At 34.0% G+C, this 21,144-nt stretch overlaps 1 protein-coding gene across 1 annotated transcript in view; it reads left to right on the top strand.

Moving 5' to 3' along the window:
* Positions 1-21,144, top strand: part of LOC122400878 (neuron navigator 3) — a 345,501-nt gene that overhangs the window by 124,085 nt on the left and 200,272 nt on the right. The gene's annotated exons all lie outside the window — the stretch shown is intronic.

Here is a 21,144-nt window from a genome sequence, read left to right as displayed (position 1 = left end):
GGTATAATATTATTTAGTCATGGTATATAACGACTGCAGACATATTTTTATTTGGATTTAGTAAAGAATTAGAGGATTTAATGTGGGATAGATTTGTCCTACAGAAGTTTCTTTATTAAAATAATGAAAATTCTTAAGCTTTTTAAACTTTGAACCCTTAAATTTGTTTTTCAAATATTTTGATACAATATTACTCAGTCATGGACCTCAACCACTGCAAAAACATTTTTATTTGGATTTAGTAAAGAATGGGGAATGTTAATGTGGGGTAGTTTTTGTCCTAGAGGAGTCTATTTATTAAAATAATGACAATCTTTTAGCTTTTGAGACTTTCACCCTCCGAATTTATTTTTCAAATATTTTGGTATAATATTATTTAGTCATGGTACTCAATCACTGCAAAAACATTGTTATTTAGATTTAGTAATGGATTAGAGGATTTAATGTGGGGTAGTTTTTGTCCTAGAGAAGTCTATTTATTGAAATAATGATAATTTTTTAGCTTTTTAAATTTTGACCTCTTAAATTTATTTTTCAAACATTTTGATGTAATATTAAATTCAGTCATGGCATCCTGCGACTACAAAAACATTTTTATTTGGATTTAGTAAAGAATTACAGGATTTAATGTGGGGTAGATTTGTCCTACAGAAGTTTCTTTATTAAAATAATGAAAATTCTTAAGCTTTTTAAACTTTGAACCCTTAAATTTGTTTTTCAAATATTTTGATACAATATTACTCAGTCATGGACCTCAACCACTGCAAAAACATTTTTATTTGGATTTAGTAAAGAATGGGGAATGTTAATGTGGGGTAGTTTTTGTCCTAGAGGAGTCTATTTATTAAAATAATTACAATCTTTTAGCTTTTGAGACTTTCACCTCCCATGAATTTGTTTTTCAAATATTTGGGTATAATATTATTTAGTCATGGTATATAACCACTGCAAAAACATTTTTATTTGGATTTAGTAAAGAATTAAGAACGTTAATGTGGGGTAGTTTTTGTCCTAGAGGAATCTATTTATTAAAATAATGACAATCTTTTAGCTTTTGAAACTTTCACCCCCTGAATTTGTTTTCCAAATGTTTTGGTATAATATTATTTAGTCATGGTATATAACGACTGCAGACATATTTTTATTTGGATTTAGTAAAGAATTAGAGGATTTAATGTGGGATAGATTTGTCCTACAGAAGTTTCTTTATTAAAATAATGTAAATTCTTGAGCTATTAAAACTTTGAACACTTAAATTTGTTTTTCAAATATTTTGATACAATATTAATCAGTCATGAACCTCAACCACTGCAAAAACATTTTTATTTGGATTTAGTAAAGAATGGGGAATGTTAATGTGGGGTAGTTTTTGTCCTAGAGGAGTCTATTTATTAAAATAATTACAATCTTTTAGCTTTTGAGATTTCCACCCCTTGAATTTGTTTTTCAAATATTTTGGTATAATATTATTTAGTCATGGTACTCAATCACTGCAAAAACATTGTTATTTAGATTTAGTAATGGATTAGAGGATTTAATGTGGGGTAGTTTTTGTCCTAGAGAAGTCTATTTATTGAAATAATGATAATTTTTTAGCTTTTTAAATTTTGACCTCTTAAATTTATTTTTCAAACATTTTGATGTAATATTAAATTCAGTCATGGCATCCTGCGACTACAAAAACATTTTTATTTGGATTTAGTAAAGAATTACAGGATTTAATGTGGGGTAGATTTGTCCTACAGAAGTTTCTTTATTAAAATAATGAAAATTCTTGAGCTTTTAAAACTTTGAACCCCTAAATTTGTTTTTCAAATATTTTCATACAATATTAATCAGTCATGGACCTCAACCACTGCAAAAACATTTTTATTTGGATTTAGTAAAGAATGGGGAATGTTAATGTGGGGTAGTTTTTGTCCTAGAGGAGTCTATTTATTAAAATAATTACAATCTTTTAGCTTTCGAGACTTCCACCCCTTGAATTTGTTTTTCAAACATTTTGGTAAAATATTGCTCACTCATGTGAGTTGTCTAGAGAGTGAAAGAAGTAAAAAATAAATGGTACCATTCTCACCCGTTAAGGGTTAAATATAGATCAGAAATATGTGACAAAATTCATTACAAAAGTGTCATAATTAGACTGCGGATTTTTATGCAAATTCATATTTTGATTAATAGAATTAACGGAATGAGAGCTTTGTAGAGGGTTGTTTCAATCCCTAAATATATTAATTCGTATCTTGCTTTAAGTATTCCTAATATTTTTGCGTATTAAGTGCACTCTGTACTTTTTTGAAAATTAAAATTTCCCATAAATGCATAAACATCCGCAGTCTAGTTTTCGTTTTCATCCTAAAGAACACACGACAAATTGGCCAAACTAGAATACTTCATCAAGAGGGAATAAAATCTTGTATAATCTTGTATACTATCATTATGTTTTTTAAAATCCGTTACAAAAGTGTTATAGTTTTCGTTTTTTATTCTAAAGAACACATGAAAAATTTGACCAAACTACTCCCTTAAAGAAGGGTTGAAATCTTGTATAATATTTCAGTGTTAATAATGAGTCTGCTATTTGATCTATCCAATCGCTGCTGATTGAAATATCGATTGAAACAGAATTTTTGAATAAATCTCGAGGCTCCGCGGGAAAAACGCGATGGAGGTCCCTGGAAAATTAATAAACTCCCCGGAATAAAATTGCGAGTGCGACGCGCGTTGCATCGCGAAAGGGGAAACCAGAGCTTAACACGAGAAAATGAAAGCAAATGTCAGAAACAGATACTGCACGCATTAAAAGATTATGTCTGGATATTATTTCGTGACGGCTGTTCGCGGTATCCTAGCAGCTAATGGAAAATGACTTTCCATTAAAACCAAGTTGTCCGAAGGAAACAAAGGGAAGTTACAAAACAATACCGCTGCTTCTGCCGACAGACCCTTCCTTGGCTTATCACTTCTCATTTTGCCAAAGCATTTCTGAATTATATTCTCGTCTCGGAGAACCTCTACAAACGCTCGAATCAAACAATGCTTGTGGAACGAACGAACCCCATTTTTTAGTCGATTTGTTGTAAAATAGCTTTTAAATAATGTTCGTGACGGGAACAAACTCAATTTTTCTAGGTTTATTTGATAGAGCAATTTTGCTCCGTTGGTTGTAGAATGTTTCCATTTTTATATTTATTTAACGAATAACATTGTTCATCGTATTATGGTACACCGAGAAGCTCATGTAATTATCATTGTCTTAGTAGATACACTTTTCTAGGACAAGAGTAATTCCGCATTATTATCTCCAATTATTTTTTAAACCGAAATAAAAATTGATTTTTACACTTTTCTAGAATAGAACTTAATCCGTTTCTAAACTGAAATATAAATTCTGTCACGTTCATTGTGTATATCACAATATTCTAACAAGCTCAAAAATTACCATCGTTTCAATAACTAGACTTTTCTGGAACAGAAACTACCGCACAGTTAATATAAATTTTGCGAATATTAAAAATATTTTCGAGGGTATATACACACAGAAAACAAAGATTCGCTTTTTCGAATGTTCTTGACTAGAACACACCCAAAAATTATCATCGTTTCAATAAATAGACATTCCTGAAACAGAAACCACCCCACAGTTAATATAAATTTTGTGAATATTAAAAATATTTTCGAGGGTATGTACACACAGAAAACAAAGATTCGATTTTTTTAAGGTTCTGGACTAGAACACACCCTTAAAAAAAAATCAATTCTCCTTCGAAACGACCTAAACCCTCATCTTGAACGCGTTTCGTAGCTTGGTGACGTTCTTAGCACCCCGAGCTTACTCTTTAAGACACAAAGATTCGACGAGGGTGTCAAGCGGCATAGTAGATTCGGTGGCACGTTAAGAACACCCCATTAGCCATTAGCGCCGTGAATGGCTTTTAACAACCCTTTGCGCATTTCTGGCTGCCGCGAGGATCCTGGACCACCACCATGGAAACTGGCTTCCATGGGGGTACGCGAACGTGTCCCTTTTAAATATATGGGCTCTCTTGTCCGTGCGTCGACCTTGTTCTCTCTTTCCACCCCTCACACTAACTCACCCTCTGTTACGCGTACTCGTACATTATTACACCCTCCCCATCCTCTCTACGCATGCATCCATCGCTCATTCTATTTCGCGTAGATATACGCAACATCGTTTGACGAAAGTGCGTTCTATTCCGGGGGCCCATATGCGTGTATCCGAGCCTCGATTACCCCCCTTTCGTGAGCTCGTGTCACAAAACCTACAGTGAAAGGGGGGAAAATTCAGATTTTTTGGTTTCCAAAAAATAAGGTGATTTGAACCATCACTAATATTTTAGACAAAAATAAATCGCGTTAGAAATTCTTTTAAAATAATTTCGAAACAATGCTTGGAACGACACTTCTGAATATGTAGTAATTTTCCATCAAGCATATAGCATAGTAATTTTTTCTAATAATTACTTTTATTGCTTTGCCTAAATATTCGTTCCTTAAAATTATGAAAAATGGAAGCTCATATTCGAATCACTTATTTCTCGTAGAATATGACTTTTCATTAAGAAGCTAAACAAATTAAAAATTCTCAAGATTGGACGTTAAAAGAAATAAATCTAGATAGGACTCCTGAATTTTAACGTTGTAAAAATAAGTTTTATGACAAATCGTGAGTTCTAGTTTCCAATTGTCCAAAAACAAAGTTTCATTTCTGTGGCCAATTTGGGGGGGCCTGATAGTCAACGTATTAAATTAAAATAATTTCAAAGTAATGGAAGGACACTCGTGAATAGTAATGTTCCACCCTGCAACGATCCACCAAATCGTTATCTTTGCTCATATTCGAACCACTCATTTCTCAGCATAGAATATATCACTGAAAAGAATCACGAAAAATTAGAGGTTGAAACGTTTAAAATAAAATGGTTCCGATGCAACGATACACTCAAGGGCTAATTTTCCACCCTACAACGGTCGAAATCGTTATCGTGACTGGTTTGCTGAAATATTCGTTGGCTAAATTTATAAAAAATGGAGGCTTATGTTTGAACCAACCCTCGTCCATGCGCGAAACTCTGTTAGGCTGGGCGACAAGCACGGCTGATAGCAAACGTGCACGAACACACGCCTATCGCGTACAGACGACGATATTACCTACATCCACGATGGGCACGAGGGGGTAGCTAGTCCGCTACGAGATGGGGTGGCACCCCATAGTTTATACTTTACTCTCAACTCCCACGTTTCCAGGGCGGCCACCTCCAGATGTGCACGCCGATTTACAGTGGTTGCCAACTTGTAGTAAACTTGAAACACAAGGCGTGAAACGAACTTTCAGAAAATTAAGAAACACTATAATAATAAACGAATTCAAATTTTATATCTCGAATCAAACTGTAAAAAGAGATTCTACGAACGACATTTAATTTTGTTTGAAACTGTACGAAATATTTATTAATAGCATCCTTCGTGTTTGAAACATTTGGTGGCAAAAATAGTCACGCGAGAATAAAACATTAAGTACCTACAGTTTTATTTGAAATATAATTTATAACTTTTTTACGTTCTCGTATGTTATTTAACGTTGCATAACATGCAGACACTGACCATGCGTAAACAATACGTACTGCGAATCACGAACAATGACCGTACTCCAACGAAAGTGAAAGAACGATTCGGGTTCTCGCGTGATTTATGTATATACTGGGTGTCCCTGATAATCGTAGCGTCAACAGAAAATGGACGGATTTTTTATGCTGAAACTAATCGAAAATTCTTTGTAGATATCGCAGAAAATGCGTTCTTAGACTTTGATTTATTTATTTCAAATTGTTTTAGAATTTAAAAAAAATATGCATTTGAAATAGTGTATCTTAAATTATTTAGGACTCGTTAAAACTAATATTTGTTTTAATCCTATATTAGGAACAGAATATTGAAAACTGAATTTAAATTTGCAATAATGTGAATCATTCAATAATTTAATAGAGGATCAGTAGTAATAAAAATATAAAAATAGGATTCTTTTTATTTTTATATACAACCCTGGGAAAAATGTGAACGGGGGGATTCTAGAGGCCAAAATAGGACGAAAATCAAGAATATCAATTTCTTGACCGAGGCTTCGTTAAAAAGTTATTAACAATTAAATTAAAAAATTTCAAATCGTTCTGGAAAAATTATTTTCGGTTGCAGGGATCAATTACAATCATTTTTGGTCAATAGACATATCACCGAAATCCTATTCACTATAAAGAAAAAAATTCATGAAGATACTGAAATTTTTCGGCGAAAAAAAAATTTCAAATCGTTTTGGAAAAATTATTTTCGGTTGCAGGGGCCAATTACAATCATTTTTGGTCAATAGACATATCCCTGAAATCCTATTCACTATAAAGAAAAAAATTCATGAAGATACTGAAATTTTTCGGCGAAAAAAAAATTTCAAATCGTTTTGGAAAAATTATTTTCGGTTGCAGGGGCCAATTACAATCATTTTTGGTCATTAGACATACCCTCGAAATCCTACCCACTTTTGAAAAAAAAATTCGAGGTGTGAAATTTTTCGACAAAATTAAAAAATTTCAAATCGTTCTGGAAAAATTATTTTCGATTGCAGGAGTCAATTACAGTCATTTTTGGTCAATAGGCATACCCCCGAAATTCTGTCCAATTTCGAGAAAAAAATTCAGTACGGTCGAAACATTAAACGTTAATAATTTTTTAAAGAAGTCTCCATCAACAAATTGGTATTCTTGATTTTCGTCTTATTTTGGGCTCTAGAATCTCCCATTAAAATTTTTCCCAGGACTGGTCGAACACCCTGTATTTTGTAGATCTAAAAATATTTAAAATTTTCTTTCATCTTTAACCTCTTCACGCCCTTGGCCACATATGTGAACGTTTAGTTTTTTTTTTTTATAATTATAATTACTGCCAATAATAAAAAGACAAAAAAAAAAGAAAAAAAATTCGTCCCTGAAGAGGTTAATGACACAAGATTTGTTGACTTCCTTTAATGCTCTAAATTTGTTTAAATTATAAAATGTTCGAAGGTTTTCAATACTGACGAGGATGTCTCATAAAGTAACTAATAGCACTACTGTGGTGGAAACACATTCTTTATAGCTTCTTGCACTATGCATGCGTGCGATGACGTAACCGAAATGCATTTTGACGGCGATGAAATATGCATTCGCGTTGTCGTATAAATTATGGAACTGTCTTGTCGAAAGTTACGTGAAAGGGTGAACAGAGGCGTAGATACGAATACGAGATGCGCACTTTGTTTTCTTTTTATCTCCGGAGTTACGGAATAGTCGGAGATAAGAAAACCGGAGGAAAATCTGAAGGAGATTTCCACGTTAAATATAAACAGAAATGTTGTAGACGTGTAAAATCTGTTCAGTTTCAATTTTTAAAACAGCCAACAGAGGAGCCTCCACGTGTTTAAAATCCGATAATCTATTTCATATCTAATATTTTTACAAATTCAATAGTCTATATTTTTCGTCGTAACATAAAGAACAACTGTACAAAATTTTATCCATGTTGGACAAAAACAACAGGAGCTGCATGAAAATCACAAACACACAGATTTCAAATTTTATATTAATGATTCCCAGTTGTCTCGAGAATGGTTTCGATATAAACTCGTATTTAAGTGTTCGTTTTACCATACAAAATTCTACTCCACTTTTCCCCGAGTTTCTCGAAGCTAAGATCAAAATTAAAATCGTGGAAAGTCGTAAATAGTAAATTTAACTTGTGCCTTGAGCATGACTAGAGTGAATCTTTTAGAACGGACTTAGTCAACGGAAAATGGCCGCACGAGCCATTTTCTATCACTAAAAACTCACGCGGGCGTCCGGTAATCTGGAAACAAGTAAAAAGTCGCGATAATGAATCAATTCGTGGGGACTTTTTGCCCCCCTGGTTCCTTTTCAAGCCTCAAAGTCCAAAAATATAGATTATTAATATAATATTAGTGTCGTTTTGTACGAGTTATGGTAAAATAAATTTTAATGTATATTTGAAAGTTACACGATAAAATAGAATGTATATAATAATAAATATAAGTCTAGAAATATTCTTAAAATATTAACAGGTGGACTTATTTATTTTTATTTAATTATATTGTTTGCAATAATAATTACAACACGAAAGATGTGTTTAAAAGTTTACAAACACACTAAATTATTTCCAGAACTCGATTATTTGTGATCTAATATGCAAAAATTCAAGATTAATATCTTTTCATGTAACTTTTTAATAATTTGTGAATGAAATTACTAAATTAATAAATTATAGTACAACGAGTACCACGGAACAAAAGTATATTTATTCAATCAGTTATTTTTTATATAAAAAAAATGATCACTCTGATATATCACCATTTATCAAAAAATATATTCATTAATAAAGTTAAAATAGCCATGTTTTCCAAGAATTATAATATCTGACTACACCTGACCCTTCCATTTAATTCTTTATTTATGTTTTCACTCGTTCACTGAAAAAATACTTAATTCAATTTCTCCTTCTGATTTGTATTCAACGAACAAAAAGATGTCGTTTACTTGTCGTTGTAACTTTGTATCTAGATAAGAGTTTTGCCTCTGGTCTCTTATCTGTGGAAAGACATCGACGTCGCAATAGCGATATAAATCAGGACCATGACCTAGACGCATAGGGCCTGTCGTTTAGACCGTCCGCTCCGATGCGAGACGAACGACGAAAAAGAGGGGGAGAAATAAAAGAAAAAAAAGGGAACGAAGGGCTCCTAAAATAATATCGTAAACCACGAACGACGATGCGTCTTGTCTACGCGCGCACGCACGCTTATGCGTGCTCGTACATATATTATGAACACGTTATAGGACGTGGAAGTCTATTTCGAACCGAAACACATTCTGTATCCAGCCGCTCGCAACACGCTGGCTTTGATACAGTCACGATATATATGAGAGAACTGCATCCCCCTGAAACTGTAACAGTGGCTCTCAATCGTGTAAACAAGCCGGGGCAAACTTGCGACGCGTTCGAAATTTGTCTCCCACCTCTAATACGAATCCTTTCGCGTTCAAACTTCGGTAGGATTTCCCTACGACCCCCCCGGAAAACAAAGCTTTTATTCGGGAGGGGTAGTTTGTTCTGGGCAGGATTTAATCGCCAGCGAAGCTTTACTTGTTCTTCGTGTTTCCCCGAGTTGTACATTTGCACCCTTCCCTCTTGTTTTTTAGTTTACTCTTTCCGTTGTGTACCAAAACCATTGGTTGTCGATGCTTAACCATAGGCGTATTTTTATGTTAGCCAAATTTTGTTAATTAAAGATGATACATCCATTTTTATTTTGAAATTGCTAAAATCTGACAGGGGGGCACGAACTGTATATCTTCGATTTTATTTTATTTCAGAATGATAGTAGAATGGTCCCTTGTGATGTTTGTAGAATATTAGGTGTGGATACTCAACAGTTTTTCAGATGTAAATAATTAGAGAGGGACAATTATGAGTTTGCTCTGGATAATTTCGATTTTAATGTACTTTTGTAGAATGATAATAGAGTTATCCCTTCTGATGTACACAAAGTATTAGGTGTAGATACTCAACAGTTTTTAAGATATAAATAATTAGAGTGGGACAATTATGAAAAATTTTAATAGGAGATTCCAGAGCTTAAAATAAAACGAAAATCAAGAATACCAATTTTTTGATTGCGGCTTCAATAAAAAGTTATTAAAAAATTAAATTAAAAAATTTCAAATCATTCTGAAAAAATTATTTTTGATTGCGGGGCTCAATTACAATCATATTTGGGCATTAGACATATTCTCAAAATCCTACCCACTTTTAAGAAAAAAATTCGAGTAGGTACTGAAATTTTTAGACAAAATTAAAAAATTTCAAATCATACTGAAAAAATTATATCTAGTTATAGGAGTCAATTACAATCATTTTTGGCCATTACACATACCCCCGAAATCCTACGTATTTTCGAGAAAAAAATTCTTTACCGAAAATCTAATGTGAGGCTAGAAATTCACTCCAAAATTTCATGCATATCTTTAAAACGTCATAACTTCTGAACGGATTGGACGATTTTAATAATTCAAAAAGCAATCAACGCGTATTTTAGTGAAAAATATGTAGAAATTCTAAAAATATTGGGAAAGTTGCTCCTTGACCCCGTAAAATGAGAAAAACCCCATAAAAGTGGTCCAATTTTCAAACGTTCACAACTTCCACAATAGTGAACGTATCTCATTGAAATTTTTCTCTAAAGTAGAGCTCATGGGTACCTATAAAAAAGTATTAGACAACTTTTCCGTACAGCGTCAAACAAATTGATTAAAAATGAGAAACGAATTTTTAAGAAAAATCGACGGGGGTAGTAGCTGCTGAAATTTTTCGGCGAAATTGAAAAGTTTCAAATTCTTCTGAAAAATTATTTTCGGTTGTGGGGGTCAATTACAATCATATTTGGTTATAAGACATACCTCCGATATCCGATCCACTTTCTAGAAAAAAATTCGAGAAGGTATGATATTTTTAGACAAAATTAAAAAATTTCAAATCATACTTAAAAAATTATATTTATTTACAGAGGTCAATTACAATCATTTTTGGTTATTACACATAACTCCGAATTCCTACCCACTTTTGAGAAAAAAATTCGAGTAGGTACTGAAATTTTTAGACGAAATAAAAAATTTCAAATCATACTAAAAAAATTATACATAGTTACAAGGGTCAATTATAATCATTTTTGGTCATAAGACATACCCTCGAATTCCTACCGAGTTTCGAGAAAAAAATTCGAGTAGGTATTGAAATTTTTGGACGAAATTAGAAAATTTCAAATCGTACTAAAAAAATTATACTTAGTTACAGGGGTCAATTACAATCATTTTTTGTCATTACACATACCTTCTAAATCCTACCCATTTTCGAGAAAAAAATTCGAGTAGGTACTGAAATTTTTAGACAAAATTAAAAAATTTTAAATCATATTAAAAAAATTATATTTAATTACAGGGGTCAATTACAATCATTTTTGGTCATTACACATACCCCCGAAATCCTATCCACTTTCTAGAAAAAAATTCAGTACGGGTAGACCTTTAAACATTAATAACTTTTTAACGAAGCCTCCATCTACAAGTTAGTATTCTTGATTTTCGTCTTATTTTGGGCTCTAGAATCTCCCATTAAAATTTTCGCAGAGGTCGCCGGAACACCCTGTATAATTTCACTATAAAAAAGAAAATGGTTCTCACCTAATAAATTATTTTTATGAAAGCATAATTATCATTATCGAAGAGTTAACCATAACGCTTTGAAATGTTCTTTTATTTCATCTAGAATTTCTGGCAGAAGTGTTTTGATCTCTCATTTAACGAATGCAAAGGTGGTGGAGGAACGTTTAGTTTTAGTTGGCAGTTGGAGCGATTGCGAATCGATTCACTGGTGTGACCGGTCCTTTTGAATTAGGGCCGAATTATTCAGTACGGCCCCTCGGGGAAATCTTTCCCTAGAAATCATCGTTTTCATAAAGCGGACCGCGGTAACGCAGTCGCATGCAGCGACAGCTTAACTTCCGCCACCCCGTAAGCTCGATAAATTTTATGGCTGCTCTGTATCCGAGTACCGGAACCCCCACCGACTTCTGCAACCCTCTTCCGTCTTCGCCAGGGGTAGAGAGTTGCAGCTGCTGCTCCCTTTTGCTACAGAAAGTATTCTTAATTTTTTATGCTTCGAACGGAAACGATTATCCGGGATACAGTCCTCGCGAGTGGTGGTCACCGGTGACCGGCACTGTAAACTCACAATTCCTTGCAATATATTTTACAATAAAAGAACCTTATAAATAGACTGCTAATGTTTATGCATTTATGGGGAATTTTAATTTTCAATAAACTGCAGTATGCACTTAATACGAATTATTGTGTTTAGGGGTTGAAACAACCTTCTACAAATCTCCCATTTCATTGATCTATAAATAAAAATATGAATTTGCATGAAGATCCGCAGTGTACTTATAAAACTCTTAAAATTGTAAATAACGCTTTAATTAAAAATTTTGTCAAATAAGTAGGGGTTGAATCGTCGAATATTTCCGTGTTTCGTGCTATAACTGTGGAGGACATTTTTAAATATTTATTAAAAATCCAAAACGTGCTTGATATAATTTTCTATAAATTCAATTAAATTCTTCGTCTTTATTTTTAATTTGTATCTTTATTTAAGGAATCAATACTTTCTTGACACCTAATTTTCAATTTGATTTTTCAAAATTCCCAAAAGGGTACAGTTTTTGAGTCAAGATTTTTTGTCGAGCATCGTCCCGTTGTCACAATTTTTTCTCTCCAATTTCCGAGTGCAGTTATGAGAGGAGCATAGGTGTTCCAGAAATTCACCGCTGTTATTTATCTCCAGCTCGCTGGTCACCGAGTACGTCTGAGAGACGCGAATGGCAAATGAGAAACAGTGAGAGCGACCGAGATGTATTTATGGTAACGGAAATAATTGCACGATAGTTATAGAGGCAATTTATTATTAAAATTATCAGCTAGATTAGTCGAATACTATAATCGTAGCGAACGAAGCTCGTACCGTTAAACTCGGTGACGGATCTAATAGCAACGACCTATTTATCGTTTAACGTTAAACGTCTCTGACCAACCATTTATAGCAATCTTCAGAATTATTAATGCAGGACACTCTGCGTTCAAGAAAAAAAATATATGAATTGCATAATTAAGAACTAACGAGCCAAGAATAAATTTTCTTCTAGACGAATCGAAGAATATTACAATATTTTATACTATTCAGTCAAGGAACACCAAAAGTGGCCATTTTCTTAAACAATTTCTCTATATATCTCTAAGAAATTTCTCGATCGATGCTCAAATACTCTCATTAGCTCCTAAAATACAATTACTCCTATTCGTATTCGTTTATTATAACGGTGATTCGTTATAAATGAAGAAAAAAATTTGTTTCTTATGAATTGAGAATTTGAAACTGATATAAGTCCAGTTTTACGTACATTGAGATATTTTAAGGGTTTGTGTATTGAATAAAATTAAAAACGAATTATACTTTATTTTATTAAATTATACTTTACTTTATTAATTATAAATTAAATTAAATTGAAACTGGTATAAGTTCATTTTGTCATACATTGTGGCATTTGAGGGTATAAATATGAATAAATTAAAAGTAATACTTGTCAACGGATATTGCACGTTGAAACCGTCGCTTCTCGGGTGATCACCGAAGTGCAGCTGCATTACAGTACTTTGGGATGGGTGACCGCTCGGAAAAAAATCACGTATTATCGGTTTTATATAATATCTATATTATCTATATCCCTTTATCGATTTTATAATTGGATTTTACGTACTTCCGTATCAATATTAAAAAAAGTGAAAAACCACTCTTTACCCATAAATTAAATACAAAATTTGGCAAAGTTGGAAACACCGATACCACGTTGGAAACACCGATTCTCTTTCAATCACCAAGGTATAAATAAAACAACGTTGGACCGTGGTCAGTACTAGAATGGTACCACAATTATTGTTAAATAAAATTGCTAATTAAAATTGTAAAATAATATTGTTAAATAAAATGTATTATTAAATAAAACTACTTCGTAAATAGAAGTAAACAACACACAGTATAATAAACAACACTTGGTTGAAAATAAATGGTAAAGGATATATATTCATAGGGAAACAAGTTTCTCTTCGTTTATAGTGAATCACCGTTTACGAATGTGTTAACTGTATATCATTCGCGTATGTTCCTGGTATAACAGATCTGTACGCGCATATAACCCTACATCATACGCGAGCTTACGTCCACACATTTACGAGCCATATACATTACTGTATACATTACAGATTATTTGCATTCAAGAGTATGTATCAGATTCGCGTTTAGTGTACCGCGGTATTTGCTTCAATTACTAAGGGTGTTACGGCGGATTATTACCGAGACTTTGGATGAAATGTTACCGCACATAGACTCTTATTGACCTCGCTCCCAAGCTTACCTTAAATCCCCTGATCCCTAAAGACCTTACCCATTCATAGATCTCTCGAGCCAAAGGAGGAAAAATTTTCTTTCATTAGAATAAAGTAGATTGAATTTTCTTGGAATTTACTCGCTGCTGGACGTCTGTTAACGGATGTCAATCTCCATTATCTTTAGCTTTACGAACAAAGCGTCTCTCAGGAGTCAATTTCTCGTCAAAAAGAAGAAATTAACGTTGAAACTTATTGCAATTATTTTTTAACACAGTCTTGTACTTTTTAATTTTCTTTTAATTTTGAAAACAAGTCACGAATCGAATCGAAAATTTGAAGATCGTGTATCAGTGTTTCCAACATATTTATACGTGAAAGTTAATTCGAGGTCACGTGGATTGATTAAAATTTGGTATTTATTTTAAAATAGTGCTCTATTTTCGTGTATATTAAATGTTGCAACGTGAAATCGCGCGAAGGGTCACGGTTTGGCAGAAAGATCGGTCGTTGCACGATCCTCCACCGCGGTGTGATCTCATCCCGTGACTGGTAATCCCTCAGGAATCTCATTAGAACTCGGCTAAAAAAGGAAGTAAAGGAAAACGACCGCACGCGTCAACGGGCCGGAGTGCGCTTATAACTTCTCCCCTAATTTATCAAGTAATAATTAAGAACCCTCGCTGCAAATAGGAAGTAATTATTACGTAGGAGGCAACTTGACATATTTAAACGGAAAACGTATCCCGCGAACTCTAAGATATTTAATCACGTTTGCAACTACAAAGTCGCGCGTTAAATTTCTATTTAAAAATTATTAACTAAACGATTAAAAACAAAATTTTGTAAACGTACAAATTTTTCCGTAGCTTTAAAATAAATTGCTGCACTAATAAACGAAACTTGTTTTAATATATTTGGAAGAATAAAATGCAAAATATTTTTTTTTTTTATGGTTGCAAGATGGCGAACGAAAGAAATAAATAAAATCCCCTGACAAATACGGGGTAGAAATACACGCGTCTATTTATTTCATTACGTTGGGTTTACGCAGGATAAACCGTTTCCGGATAAACCAGCAAACGACTCTCTGGCTCTGTGTAAGCTTACCATAAGCTTTGTAATCCTGCAGGAATCTCCCTAAGAGACACCTTGGAGCGCGAGAGAAGGAAAAAAATGGTACCCGTATTCGTCAGCGCCGATGTGAACCGTCTCTTTCGTCCACGTAGCGTTGGAAAGAGAGAAAGTAAAAGGCGAAGGGATGTAGGAAGGGTTAAAGGCGAACAAAGATGGCAGGAAGGTCGGGAAAAGAAGCAGGAGTGGAGAAACAGGAGAGAAGCGGCGAGAAAGACAACAAGAGAAAATTGAAGTCGCACAGCACACGTAAGACCTGCACCCGGTCTTTAACCCCGAAGCATCCGAGGAACCAGTGGTTCTCAGTATTTTAAACAGTACAACTGCTTTGGAACCCAAAAAATTGCGTGATATTCGAACAAAAAAATTTTGTCCTTTTTTCTGTATTTTTTTTTAACGAAACTACTGGGTATATCGATGTTGCACTTTGCACGTATATTCGTCTATGCTTTGTCTACCTGTAGGAATTTTTTGAAATTTATTTGTTGCGTATACCAGATTTTGGGAAGATTTTTGTTTGTAGGGATGTCAGCTCGAATGAGGTTGTGTTCAGAAGAAACACGTTTGAAGTTTTATATTTTTATTTAAGGAACTACTGGATATATCAATTTTATACATTGCATGTATATTTGTGCATGTTCTGTCTATCTATAAGAATTTTTTGAAATTTATTTTACACGTGTACCAGATTGTATGAAAATTTTTGTTTCTAAGGATGTCAGCTCGAATGTCAGTTCAGAAGAAACACGTTTGAAGTTTTATATTTTTATTTAAGGAACTACTGGATATATCAATTTTACACTTTGCATGCATACTTGTGCACGTTTTTCCTACCTGCAGAAATTTTTTGGATTTATAAAAATATCTCTAGAAACTCTAATACCACTCCAAACTTAAATTTGAATTAATTTGGATGAACATCCCTTCAAATTTAAATTTAAGATACTTTTAAAGATTGCCAGATCGTAGATGACCAGTGAGAACTCTTAACAGAGATGTTAGAAATATCGTTAACGAATAAGGACGACTGTTATCGAATTTTTTGAACGAGCTTTTGTTCCAAGAACTTATTCATTCTTGATTGAATTGAATCCGTTCTCGAAATGAAACTGTGTCCAACAGTTCCTCGGTCTCGGTGCTCGAAGCACTTTGGACCTACCTTTTCCGTGGAATATTCCGCCGCAATGTACATGGTCATATAGTCTCTGCAGCTGAAACAGAATCGCCCTTCGTTCCTCGATGATTCCTTTTTTTTCACTCCACTCGGGTACCTGGGCTTCTGCAATTCTTCTCCGGGTTCTCCTCTCCCTGGAAAGTGTCCGTTGGCGTTCTCTTTCATAGCGTCATCTTCACGAAAGCCTGTAGGAAGGGGGGTTTAGCTCTGAAACGGCCAATACTGGCCCGGGTCCATGTATGAATGTCAGAAATTCCCTCGACAAGGAACTCGAGGACCTCATCCTCCGCGTAGACATATTTCTAGAATGATTCACTTCCCTACGAAAGTGGGAAATAATACTGGAACTTGGTGACGAAACAAATCTGGCATCAGATTATTTCAAATCATTTGAATAAAATTGTTTTAGTGGAATTATTATGTAGATAGACTCTCATTCGAATTTATTTTAGTAATTTCCAACAGTGATACTAAACCAACTACAGCAATGATTCTTAAAATGAACATCGATAGAAATGTTCAACTTACGAATCACGTGTAGGAGTTCATTTCAAAAATCATTACTGTTCAGTAAGTCACAAAATTGTTGACACAGATACAAAAAAAATGTATCACTAGAAATGTTCAACTTACGAATCACATCTGGAGTTCACTTTAAGAATCATTCCTGTATATAATGAACCTTTTCACGTTGAAACATCACTTTATTCTTGATTAATAATCTTAGAAGTTTTGCACGTTCCTATTCTGTCAAATTCGTTAATTGATCAAAGTTTCACTATTTAATCTCAATTCACAAATTCTCAAGCACAATGACGTTAAACTAACTTGGAATATCGTAAAATACATTTCTCATCCTCAGTTACCAAAATTCTTATAAAAAGTTGTTTCTTATTGTATATAAGCAAATATTTATATAGTGCTTGAAATACAGATTTCGACCTTCGATACTACACTTGTAATCGTTAATATTACTATTTTAAAAGTATCAAGCATTCCCTGAACTGATAAATTTAATTCTCCATCTCCTGAATGAAAAATTCTATCCTCTTCAATCTTCGATGTTTGAATTCTATGGATCATCAACAAGTGTATCTTTCCAATCCCAGTGATTACTCGCTTTGATACCCAGTTTGATAGCTCAACGCTGTGCATTGAAATTGATACGCATTGATGAGTCTATCGCAGCAGCGATCCCATCTCTACCGAAACGTGTTTCGTGATTCAACGAACAGTGTTCCCGTTGGTATCGCGATGTGTTCCGGTTTAGAATGTAGCTATTTCAACACTCTTGCCCTCACTTGCATTCCAATTAATACTCCGGCACACTCGTCTTCTAATTGGTACGTTCTTCTGAAAACTCCGGGCTCTCTCACCTAGTTCTGGTAATCGCCAGAATTGCCACGGAAAGTAGCTCAGTACGCCCTCCATCTTTGTTACGTTGATCTTTGGACGATGACACCTTTCATTGCATAATTTCTTCCTCCTTCGCAAAGTCGATTTTTTAGCTATAAAAATTCCTATATCTTGTTATGTAATTAGCAAAACCATATGTTAAATTTGAGAAAGATCGAGCTTGTGCAGTTTTCAAAAAAAATTCTTAAAAATTACAGTGACTTACAGTTAGACTCTGACACGTTTCGTTGCATAATTTCTTCGTACTCTCCGAAGTCGATTTTTTAGCTATAAAAATTCCTATATCTTGTTATGTAATTAGCAAAACCATATATTAAATTTGAGAAAGATCGAGCTTGTACAGTTTCCAAAAAAAATTCTTAAAGATGACAGTGACTGATACTCCACGACCATCTTAGACTCTGACACCTTTCATTGCATAATTTCTTCCTCCTTCCCAAAGTCGATTTTTTAGCTATAAAAATTCCTAAATCTTGTTATGTAATTAGCAAAACCATATATTAAATTTGAGAAAGATCGAGCTTGTGCAGTTTCCAAAAAAAATTCTTAAAGATGACAGTGACTGATACTTCACGACCATCTTAGACTCTGTCACGTTTCATTGCATAATTTCTCCCTCCTTCCTAAAGTCGATTTTTTAGTTATAAAAATTCCTAAATCTTGTTATGTAATTAGCAAATCCATATATTAAATTTGAGAAAGATCGAGCTTGTGCAGTTTCTAAAAAAAATTCTTAAAAATGACAGTGACTGATACTCCACGATCATTTTGGATAGCTCAATAATTATTAATATAAAATTCCCAAATCTGTGATGCAATTCGTATTCGATATCATTTTGGATATCAATAGAGGTCTTCTCGAGATATATTTCGTGCCCTCGAGAAGTTTTTCTCGGTTAGGAACACGCAATTAGAGAAATCTTTCGCTCAGAGACCATTTTTTCGCGTTTCTCTTCCCTTTTCGTCCCACAGTCACCGTTTCCCCCTTTACCAGGCGCCTTAGTTGCGTACATTTATTATAAGCACGCCACGTGAATACGAAAAAGGTAATACAACTCACCTCACGCGTGTCGAGATTCCTTAAACAGAGAACCACTGACTTGGGATACTCTAACCCCTAAATCTTTATCTTTCTCTCTCGTTTTCAAGTCCCCCGCTTTCCTGTGCGTTCGAGTTAAAAATACTATACTTTTTCGTTCTTATACCGGTTCCTCGAACGGTTCGAATAGTGTCCCTCGATGATCGCGTGGTTCGAAAGGGCTGAAACAGTGTCAGATTCGAGGTCAAACTTTTCGAATGAACCGTAAAGATTTAATTGCCTGTCTGATCGGTATGCGAAGTATAGTCTTTCGTTTCTACGAAAGGTGTTCGAACAGAAATTTGCAATCGCCTTCGACGTCCATCAACGTCACGTTAATGGAATAATTGTACTTCATGCTTGTCTTAATAGCTGTTCATATTAGATACTAACGTACAAATGTTACATTTGTAACAAGAAACGAAGTTTATTTTGGTATCTTACTCTAGCATTTTATTTGAAAAAATTTTGCAAAATATATAAATTTTATTTTATTATTATTATTTACTGTTTAATTACACTTACTAAATATTTAATTTTATTTAGAAAAATTTTTTAAAATATATACCTGAGGAGTCGCTGCTGTTAGTTACGAATTTTATTCAGTGATGGACAGTATAAATTCTTCTCATTATTTAATATTTAATTCGCGATTAATATTTTTTGTAAAAGGAGAAATAAAGTCATTGAATTTGTGTGTGAATTATGAAATCTGTTAGAAAGGATGCTCCATTATCTGAAGAATATGTTTTTTTAATATATCATATTAGAAAATATCGTAATTTTGATTACCAAAATTGAGTATAAAATCAATAGTTAAATTTCGATTCGTTGGGAAATATTTCTTTCTATTCGAAATGGTTCTCAAGAAGACGGTACTGAATATTCCCTCTCGAGATAATAAAATAGTCAAATAGCCAAGGATTAGGACAAGAAGTTGTACAAAGTTCGGATAATGGATGTTTCATTCTATGCCTGGTTCCATGCGATGATTCAAAACGTATAAATAACGAGCGCTAAACCGTGAAGAAGTTTGCGCTTATAATTAGCACAGTTTCTTCGCGAAAGTCAGGTCTTCGATCGTCCTCCTTCCTTTCTTCGTCCAGGAAGTAAGTCTCTTTGTTCTAAAATGGACACTCTGATGACACTGTGCAAATGTTGCTCGAAAGTTAGCACATCGTTACACGGGTCAAATATTTTAAAAATATTTCGAACGAATAAAATCAATTACTATTTTTTAGCACAGAAATAGTAAAAAATTTCGTGTCAAATTTTAAAAACATAGCTATCGATGCAATTATAATTATTAAATAAAATCCATGACAACTCATCAAATAAACAATACACAAATATGGTCGTTGATTTTCAAATTCACCATGCAACTTGAAATTAATTATTTAAAAAAAAAACACATGAAAAAAAGCTGATCAACTTTTGTTTAAAACACGAATCAGAATCCAAAAATGTCGAAAATTGGAAAACCAAAATTACGAACGTATCTAACAAGGTTAAAATGAAATGAAATTTTCAATTGATTCTTATATGACAGTCATTTTTTTACTTTTTTATTTTTTTGTTCGAAGACAACAGTTTTCTATCTGAATCTTATATTCCAGACACAATAATTGCTTTACGTTTGAAGTTCTTATAATCCAATTACCTCGTAATATATAATCAATATAAATTATAATTGCAATTATGAATTACACTCTGATTAAATTGAACGAAACATTCGAATAGCGAATTACAATGTAGTTGAATTACGATATACGATTACAATCGCTCGATTCGATTCGTAATTCTGCAGCAACCCTGTCGCGCGTTTAAATTAAACTTCCCTGAAAACGAGTCTGAGCAGAATTTAACAAATAACCGGGAGCATCAATGGGAGAAAGCTGACTGCGTCAAAGGAGCGAAAGACAAGGATCGACGAGTGTATGAAATCTGTTCCCGCCTCGACGCGTCTCTTTGTTTCCGATGGAAAGCTCGCAGGAAAGCCTGCGGTGTCTTCCATGCTGGAGATTCGCCGCGGTTTCCACCCTCGGCAATTTCGAACCCCCTGGTTTCGCGGCCCTTAACCTTTTGCAACCTCTTCCTCCGTCCTCTGAATGCGTATCGCGACTGCTGGCGCTCAGGTGTGTGGCCGAACTTAGAATATCACCAGGAGGGAATACGAGCGTCTCTCGAAAGGCACAAACCGTATTGGAGGCGCGCTCCTCCTCTCCTGAAAACGCGAGCTCGCGTTTGCATAAATTCCCCGTACAGGGTGTTCACAAAACTGGGGACCAAAA

This window comes from Colletes gigas, unplaced genomic scaffold (assembly GCF_013123115.1).
Source record: "Colletes gigas isolate AHSC1104 unplaced genomic scaffold, ASM1312311v1 Colletes_gigas_Sc00020, whole genome shotgun sequence".
NCBI classification, from domain to species: Eukaryota; Metazoa; Arthropoda; class Insecta; order Hymenoptera; family Colletidae; genus Colletes; species Colletes gigas.
The sequence above is the reverse complement of the archived record's forward strand: the minus strand, read 5'-3'. Positions and strand labels throughout refer to the sequence as shown.